This window comes from Microtus oregoni, unplaced genomic scaffold (assembly GCF_018167655.1).
Source record: "Microtus oregoni isolate MIOR12 unplaced genomic scaffold, Mior012 000008F_ref0000371, whole genome shotgun sequence".
NCBI classification, from domain to species: domain Eukaryota; kingdom Metazoa; phylum Chordata; class Mammalia; order Rodentia; family Cricetidae; genus Microtus; species Microtus oregoni.
The window spans coordinates 53957370-53966328 of NW_024543067.1; the positions used below are offsets into that span (position 1 = coordinate 53957370).

Consider the following 8959-nt stretch of genomic DNA (forward strand, 5'->3'; position numbering starts at 1 on the left):
CAGTGGAGCTGATCTATTGAGAGCTCACCAAGACCAGCTGGACTGGGACTGAAAAAGCATGGGATAAAACTGGACCCTCTGAACATGGCGAACAATGAGGGCTGATGAGACGCCAAGGACAATGGCACGGGGGTTTGATCCTACGTAATGTGATGGCTTTGTGGGAGCCTAGCCAGTTTGGGTGTTCACCTTCCTAGATATGGACGGAGGGGGGAGGTCCTAGGTCTTACCATAGGGCAGAAAACCCTGACTGCTCTTTGGACTGGAGAGGGAGGGGGAAAGGAGTTGGGGGAGGGGGAGAAGGGTGTGAGGAGGGGGAGTAGGGTGGGAGGAGGGGGAGGGAAATGGGAGGCTGGGAGGAGGTGGAAACTTGTTTTTTTTCTCCTTTTCTCAATAAAATAAAAAATAAAAATAAATAATCTAGATTTCTCATATTCCTCTTTCTCTGCAGACTCACTGCTTTTTCTTTAATTATTTTCTTGGCATATAGTGATAAGATTCACATAGACGTTTTATTCATGTAATAATTCTATCACTCTTATTTCCTGTGTCCTTCCTTTTCTCCCCCCAACTTTTCCCAGATAAGCTTCCTTCTATCAAGTTGTACAAATATGTGTGTATATTATATGATCTTGAATCTAAAAGCAAGAAAAAACATTAATTTTTTTCTAGATATTTTCCTGCTATGATAATTTTCAGTACATTTAATTCCTGTCAATAAAACAATTTCTTTATGTTTTATGGTTATATAAACTTATCTGTATATAATTTATGATACATATCATTAGATATGTGACCATCAACTATAATTTTATTTATATGTGTCATCATAAATTTTAGGTAAGACAAGAAATTTCTTGCTCAATTAGTTACCATCCTGCACACATCTGAGGCACTCAAGTCTTTGAGGACCCAATAATAATAGGAAGTACCTCCAGACTTCGTCTTGATTCTAATTGCTTAACACATACACAAAAACAGAGAAAGTGTTTGAAGTAGCTTCTTCAAAGCCTGACATCTGAAAATGTATGTAGCATGGTAGGACTCAATTGAGCTCTTACTTTCCTGTCCTGAGCAACTAGTAGACGTCTGCAGAGCTTTCCTCACTTAAGTAGATTCCTTTCTTTGCATAACCAGGCTCTCTCCTGGACACACTTAGCTTTTAAGTCTACCTTCCTACAGTTACCACTGCATAAAACTGTGTTGACCTAATATTCTGACTTGGCTGTGTTTAGCAAGAGAACTGGGGTTTGGGGAAGCAGATACAGCATTGGTGTCTGTACAAATGAACTTTTCCTTATACTTTCAAAACGTACTAAGTTTTAGTCACCTTGTTGGAGAGATGCCACTGTGGATGTCAATTAGTTTTCTAGAGCTTCATAGTTGTCTGTCTGTATAGCAGTGAAACACAAGGCAGAGAGCCAGCTTCATGACACACTTGACTCATCTTCATGAATATATCCCACAGCTTTGTCTGACTCTTGGGCAGCTGTCCAACTTTATGCTTCTTTGTGGCTTGGGTTCTCAGGTCCCAGGAGTGTGTCATTTTTAATCAGTGGGATCCACCTGCAATTGGAGACGGGTATCCCTTTAAATCATGGATATTATCATCATGTAATTGTTACTGCTTGATAATCCTACTAGAGGAGTCAATGTTTCATGAAATCCTAAAACTGGATTCATTACTCGCAAGTTAGAGGCTTGTTGTATAGGTAGACTTTCCCATGTTTTTATTCTTAGGCCTCCTTGTTTATTTTTTGATGAGGTCTACTTCTCCAATATCTCCTAGAAAGGAGTCTATGTTATCAGAGTAGTTCTGGAATGACTTACTTGTGTTTTGTTCTGTCAATTATATTTCTATAATATTTCAGGTGTTTTATTTTAACTATTGTTGTGATTACAGTTGTTCTTTCTCTCTGGAATAGACTATTTTTTTTCTTAACCTAGCCCTTCTTCTTCATACCATCACAGGGAGGTAACTTTTGAAGGTTTTTTTTTTAATTTAATTTTTTTCATTTTATATACCAGTTCCAGTTCCCACTTTCTCCCCTTATCCTGCCCCCCCACATGCTCCTATCTCAAACCCATACACTCCTCAAGCATGGTAAGGCCTTTCCTACAGTAATCTTTGAAGTTTCCAGGAAGAAGATGCACCACCATGAGTTAAATTTTGATTACAAACTGCTCAAGATGATTCCAACTTGACTAGCTGAGATGGTGCACCTTCTTACAAATTTCTGCTCAGAACTTCAAATAACAACTTCAGAAAAACTACTACAGAAAATCTGCAATTATACCACACAGTAATCTTGAAATTTAACCACTATTTTAGTTTTTAATTGATCCGATAGAAATAGCATCACCCCATGACAGCTGGAAGTAATTCTAGAAAATGACATCCTTTCTCTCAACAAAGTTTGTCCTCTGGGTTAGGGATATTTATTGGGGTTGGTTATAGGGTATAGGGTACTGGGTAGAAATAAATTAAGCTCAGAGATTTCTCTTGAAAAAAGGTGGGAATAGATGGGATGGGATAATAGGTGGATTAGTATTAGCTTACTCACACTGATAATAATAGAGAGTAATAGCGAGATTACTTATGAGCTATTATTTATAGACAACTTACATTGGCATAGATTCTTGTATATTGATACAAATTCAAATCATAATTGTCATATTGAATATGCTCCTTTTTCTGTTTATAACATTTGTGCACATATACAAAGTTATTTTGTCATATTATGTGCACACGTGTTTCTACCTCTGCTTAAGATATGTTGTATATCAATGAAATTTTAGGATATATTTGTCATGATGCACTAAAATTTTCTACCTCTGATTAAGATACTAATATATTGTTTACATTTTTTAAGTCACTGTCCTCATTTTCTGCACATTTGTTTAAAGATTGTTTAAATATTTAATATGAAGCCTTAGTCTTTAAGCCATATATGTATTAAGAATTACAGGTCAATAGTCATCCATGTTTGTCATACTTATAGATAGACTGGTCAGGTTCTTTAGATGCATAGAGATTGTATTCCACATGGAGAGGTAATCTTTCAACACTCCTAAGAGATTTAGAATATGACATTTAAAGGACTTAGGATTCTATTGACATGAAACACAATTGCTCCTGGCAGCACCAATCTATTCCCAAGAGAATGCTGGGCACTGAAGACACTCCACATGGAACTTGCTTTCTTCTTGGCAAAACTGGCCTTTGGCCAAAGAACTGACCATATCTCAACTCCTGACAAGATGCACAGTGTCCAAACTAGACAAGCAGGATACAAACAAAAAGACTGCCTAATCTTGCCAAGAGAGAATAAGATAGTTTTTCAATTTTTTCTGCCTTAAGAGTGGTTTGTTAGATATTCTAGGCATTAGCCAGAGTTGTTTGTCCCAACATTGCAAATGAGATTTTGGGTGATTACCAAGGTAGCCGGTTGTCTCTGTCTTTTCTTGCACCTTTTGGAAGTTGCTTGATTGAACTTCCTGTTTGTTCAACTAATAGTCTTTCCCTTCTCAGGTCTTTGATGTAGTTGAAGACAAGATAGTCATAGTAACTTTCCTCTCATGACTTAGCCAAGACAGTTTTAAGACTTAGACTCTATTGAAGGAGAGAGGGGACCTACTTTTGGTCCTGGCCACCTGGCTCGTTTATACCCAAAATAACCACACAGAAATTGTATTAATTAAATCACTGAATTCCAGCACTTGGGAGGCAGAGACAGGTGGATTTCTGTGAGTTATAGGCCAGCCTGGTCTACAAGACCTAGTTCCAGGACAGGCTCCAAAGCAACACAGAAACCCTGTCTCAAAAAACAAAACCACTTAAGGCCAAGCCCATACCCAGTAGTATATAAAAAACTCAAAATTGACCTTAAACTTGTATAAATAAATCAAGATTTATACCAACGCAAATTATTTATATCTATATCAAGACTCCTTAGAATAGGATAAGTATTGAAACATTTAGCATATGTTTCTTTTTTGATGTAGGTCATGCATATTTTAATTCTAGTCTTTATGTATGTATGTTTTTACTTCTTCTTTTCCCTGGACAATAATTGACATTTGTTCTTATTGCATATAGTTTTGTATTAGGCTTGGCAATTTCTTATTCAAACAAAAAGGGGAGGTGTTTTGGGCACTCTTTCAGCTAATATCCATTAAGACAGCAGTCACTTTGGGCATGATCTTATGTACTATTAATGCAGATGAAAAGCATGCATGGGTCTCTTGACTGCTAGATTTGGTTCCAGTTCCCAGTACATGCAGAAGACTGTAGATAAATACTCTTTCTGTGAGTTTATCTCCAAATTAATAAACTTTTGTTATATTCCATTCTGGGCTATTGTAGAACTCTTTTGTAAGCCAACACCATACAGGCTCCCCAATTGTGAGGCTAGAGTCTGTGAGCTCCCAGTCACAGACACTTCTAGTCAGCTCTTTCTATGCTTTTACCAATCATAATCTTGAACCCTTTGCTCATATGATAAATCCTCCCTCTCTTCAGCTGAACTGCAGGAACTCAGCCCAATGCTTGACTGTGGTTCACTGCATCTGCTTTCATCATTTACTTGATGTAGGTTCTAAGAAAATAATTAGAATAGTCAATCAGATTATAGGGGTAGGCCATTTCAGACACTCCCTCCATTATTTCTAGGAGTCTTAGCTAGGGTAATAATTGTGGATTCCTGGGAATTTTCCTAGCACCTGGTTTCTCCCTGCCCCATAATAGCTCCCTCTATCAAGATATCTCTTTTATTGCTTTTCCTTTCTGTCTCACTACCAATCTTAAGCCCTCAGGTTCCCATCCCCCATTCACTCTCTTTTACTCTCCTCCATGTTTATCCAGTAGATTGTAATTATTTCCCTTTCCTGAGGCCCTCCAAGAGTATCCCTGTTAGGGTACATTTTATACATAGGTTCTCTGGGGTTGTAGCCCTGTCATCCTTTGCTTTATGTCTAATATCCACTTATAAGTGATTATTTACTATGTTCACTTCTCTGGGTCTGGTTTAACTTACTCCTGGTGGTTTTCTTTAGTTCTATCTATTATTTGGCAAATTTCAAGATATCATTATTTTTAACTGCTAAGTAATATTCCATTGTGTAAATATACCACATTTTCTTTATCCATTCTTTGGTTGAGGGATATCTAAGTTAATTTTAGGTTCTGTATATTACAAATAATGCTTCTATGAACATAGTTTAAAAAATGTCATTGTGGTATAATTGTACGTCCTTTGGGTATATGCCAAAGTGTGGTATTACTGGATCTTAAGTATACGACTTCCCAATTTTCTGAGAAAATGCCATTCTGATTTCCAAAGTGCCTGTACAAGTTTGCATTCTCAGTGTTCCTCTGACTCCACAACCTCTCCAGTGTAAGCTGTCATCAGTATTTTAAATCTTAGCCATTCTGACAGGAGATGTTGATGACTTTGCTTTTCTCTAGTATGCAAAGAACTTTTTTGCCACCACATCATTAGTCAGTAGGGGCTAAAGCTACTCTTTGTGCAACAACTCAATTTCCCTATGTTCAATAACAGAAGCAAGTGGTACCTTTAGAAATAGAGCCTTCCTGGCAGGTTGTGGAAGGTAACTGGTATCTTCTCATCTCTCCTCAAGACAGACCCAATTCTCCTCTCAAGCTTCAGGGATCTATGTGAAAGAGGAGGCAGAAAGTTTATAATAACCAGAGGTGGCGATGGCTCCAAGGAAAGAGTGCCTTCTGGACACAAGAGGACTGATGCTTCCAAGCTTACAGAAACAGATTACATACGCGAGAAAAGGACTTGAACAAGTTTAAACTGGTCAAAATCCCAACACTGAGAAGGGGAAGTGGACATGAAGTCCAACACTGAATCAAGAAGCTCCTTTTTAAAGGAAAACAGAGAAAGAGTGGATATGGGGGAGAGGAAAGACAGGCAGAGGGGACTAAGAGGTCTAGAGGGAACAGAAGCTGTAGTCAGAATATATTGATAACAAAAATAAAAATGAAATGAAATTTAAAAAAAGGTTCCATAACTTCCCTAAACAGCACTACCAGTTGGAATTAAGTGTTCTTGTACATGAGCATATTTGCACACACACACACACACACACACACACACACACACACACACACACACGTACTATAGCTTTCAGGTAGTGCCAGGTGATCGGATGATTTCTTTTGACATAGACTGTGTTTTACTTAATTTCCTATTCTCTGAGATATCCTGTTTGGCAAGAAATTCAAATGGATATACAATGGTATATTTCCACACAGGCAATATCACTGCAGTGAATAGGTATGTAATACAGGGCAGCTAATTCTCCATAGCTTTTCCCCAGAGAAAAATCTGGAGAAGCAAAGGTCTTTCCATTTTTAATCAGGTCCCTAGGATTTACACGGTCATAGAAACCTCTTGGGTCATAGTGACAGGTGGCGCTTTTAGCATTGGTAGACCTTATTTATCTCCCCAAGGTTAGAGAAGACCCTGTGGGCAAAGCCTCTCCATTAGTTATGATCTCCAGCTAAAGGTTTCTCAGAACATTGGAGAGCAAACAGTGTGTTCTGAATCTCTCAGTCCAGTATTCATTCCAAACTAAAAGATTAGCTTTAGGATGGTCTGCATCATATGCCACTAAATTGGCCAGATGACCAGAACTATTAGAACACCCTATCACTGCTGTGAAAGGAAACTTAAGAAAGTCCACTCCTGAAGTCTCTATGCAAAAAGGTGATTCTTCTTCTTGTTTTTTAGAAATTTCCTCTAAGGAAGCCAAGTTGTCTTTGATATGCCTCATGTCCTCGTCCAAACAGCCATGGAGTTCACACTCCATGGAAGGAGCTAGACTACCAGGGTAGAAGGAAGCAGAGTGACTAAAGCAGTCTGCTCCTTATCCTCAAAAATATATATTTAATACACAAATATAAATTTACTAACTTTTAATCCTTAAGAATATTAATATATTTTATTATTTGGTAATGTGTTTATATGTGTAGGTACACACATTACATAGCTTGCATGTGAAGGTCAGAAAACAATTTGCTGGAATGGGCTTTCTCCTTCCCAGTTATGGATCCTAGGGATAGAACTAAGATTATCAGGATTGGAGGCAAGTGATTTACTATCTCCCTGATCCATTATTATACATTCCCTTAGTATTATAAGGAAGACATATCAAAATGTAAATGGAAAAGGAAAGTGCCCAGAAGGGTGTATTTGAGAATAATTTTCCATTCTAAATATTATTACAGTGGGTGTACTGGAAAAAGCTAGGGTATTATCTTAATGTTCACATTTCTTAACTTTTTGTAGGGATGACCTGACAAGGAATGGCCTCCAGCAATGATTCCACCACAGTGAAGGAGTTTATCCTGCTGGGCTTAACACAGCAGCCAGAGCTCCAGCTGCCTCTCTTCTTCCTCTTTTTGGGAATCTATGTGATTTCTATGGTGGGAAACCTGGGCTTGATTGTTCTGATTGTTTTGAACCCTCACCTGCACACTCCCATGTACTACTTTCTCTTCAACCTTTCCTTCATTGATTTCTGCTACTCCTCTGTCATAACCCCCAAAATGTTAGTGAGTTTTGTGAAGCAGAACATCATCTCCCATGCAGAATGCATGACTCAGCTGTTTTTCTTCGCCTTCTTTGTTATTGATGAATGCTGTATTTTGACAGCCATGGCCTATGACAGATATGTGGCCATCTGTAAACCACTGCTTTATAAGGTCACCATGTCCCATCAGGTTTGCTTCACAATGACAATGAGTGTTTACACAATGGGGTTTGTTGGTGCTATGGCCCATACAGTGTGCATGCTGAGACTCTCCTTCTGTGATGGCAACATCATCAATCATTACATGTGTGATATACCCCCTCTCCTGAAGCTCTCTTGCACAAGTACCTACATCAACGAGCTGGTGGTTTTCATTGTTGTGGGTGTCAATGTGATAGGACCTAGTTTGATCATCTTCACTTCTTATACTTTGATCATTTCCAACATTTCCCATATTCGTTCCACAGAGAGCAGGTCCAAGGCTTTTAGTACCTGTAGTTCTCACATAATAGCTGTTTCTATTTTCTTTGGAGCCTCAGCATTCATGTATCTTAAGCCTTCTCCTGTTGGGTCTCTGGGTGAAGATAAAGTGTCCACTGTTTTCTATACCATTGTTGGCCCAATGCTGAACCCTTTCATCTACAGTTTGAGAAACAAGGATGTCCATGTTGCACTGAGTAAGACTTTGAAGAAAAGCATGCTCATATAAATAGAAACTATTTTTATAGATACAGTTGAAAGGAAATTCCAATTATTTAATAATATACAAAATTAATTGTGTAAATCAGTTCACAGATCAAGACGTGTGAAGCAGAAGTCCTTTAGACTTTCTAAAATAGTAAAATGAGGATTTTAGTTTTTGAATCTTGAGTCTACTTTCAGTTTTTCTAATTTTTACTTTTTTTCTGTCTCATTATATAATTTAGGGCTTTCTCAAACGCATGATTCTTTATTCTCAGCCTCCTGAGTGCTAAAATTATAAGTGGACATATACAACTGTATATGGTTTGCATAGATTTAAGTAGAAGTTCTGAGTTAATAAATTGAGAAATGACAATGTTGTGCATTTTTTTCTAAACTGGAAACATCTAGGATTCTGTAGAGCTGTGATGGACATGCACTAATTCAGAGGTCTTAGAGTTAGTCTTTCTTAACTTAGAAATCCTCTATTCACTGTTAAACAAGCTTCTGTTGGGAGAGATTTCTTTTTTTCTCTAAGAGAAGAGGAATAGCATGAATGTCCCAGTCAATCTGATTTTCTACCCACTTTCAGTTCAAGGGAATTTGGCAAAATAAAGTCAAATGTCCTTATTCTAATTTTTAAGGACAGGATACTAAACAGCAGTTCAGTATACAAAATGAAAGGAACCTAACTCTGGGTGCATATCTCTGATTT

At 37.8% G+C, this 8959-nt stretch overlaps 1 pseudogene; it reads left to right on the plus strand.

Moving 5' to 3' along the window:
* Positions 1–7321: 7321 nt before the first annotated feature.
* On the plus strand, positions 7322–8272 carry LOC121451760 (annotated as a pseudogene).
* The last annotated feature ends 687 nt before the right edge of the window (positions 8273–8959 follow it).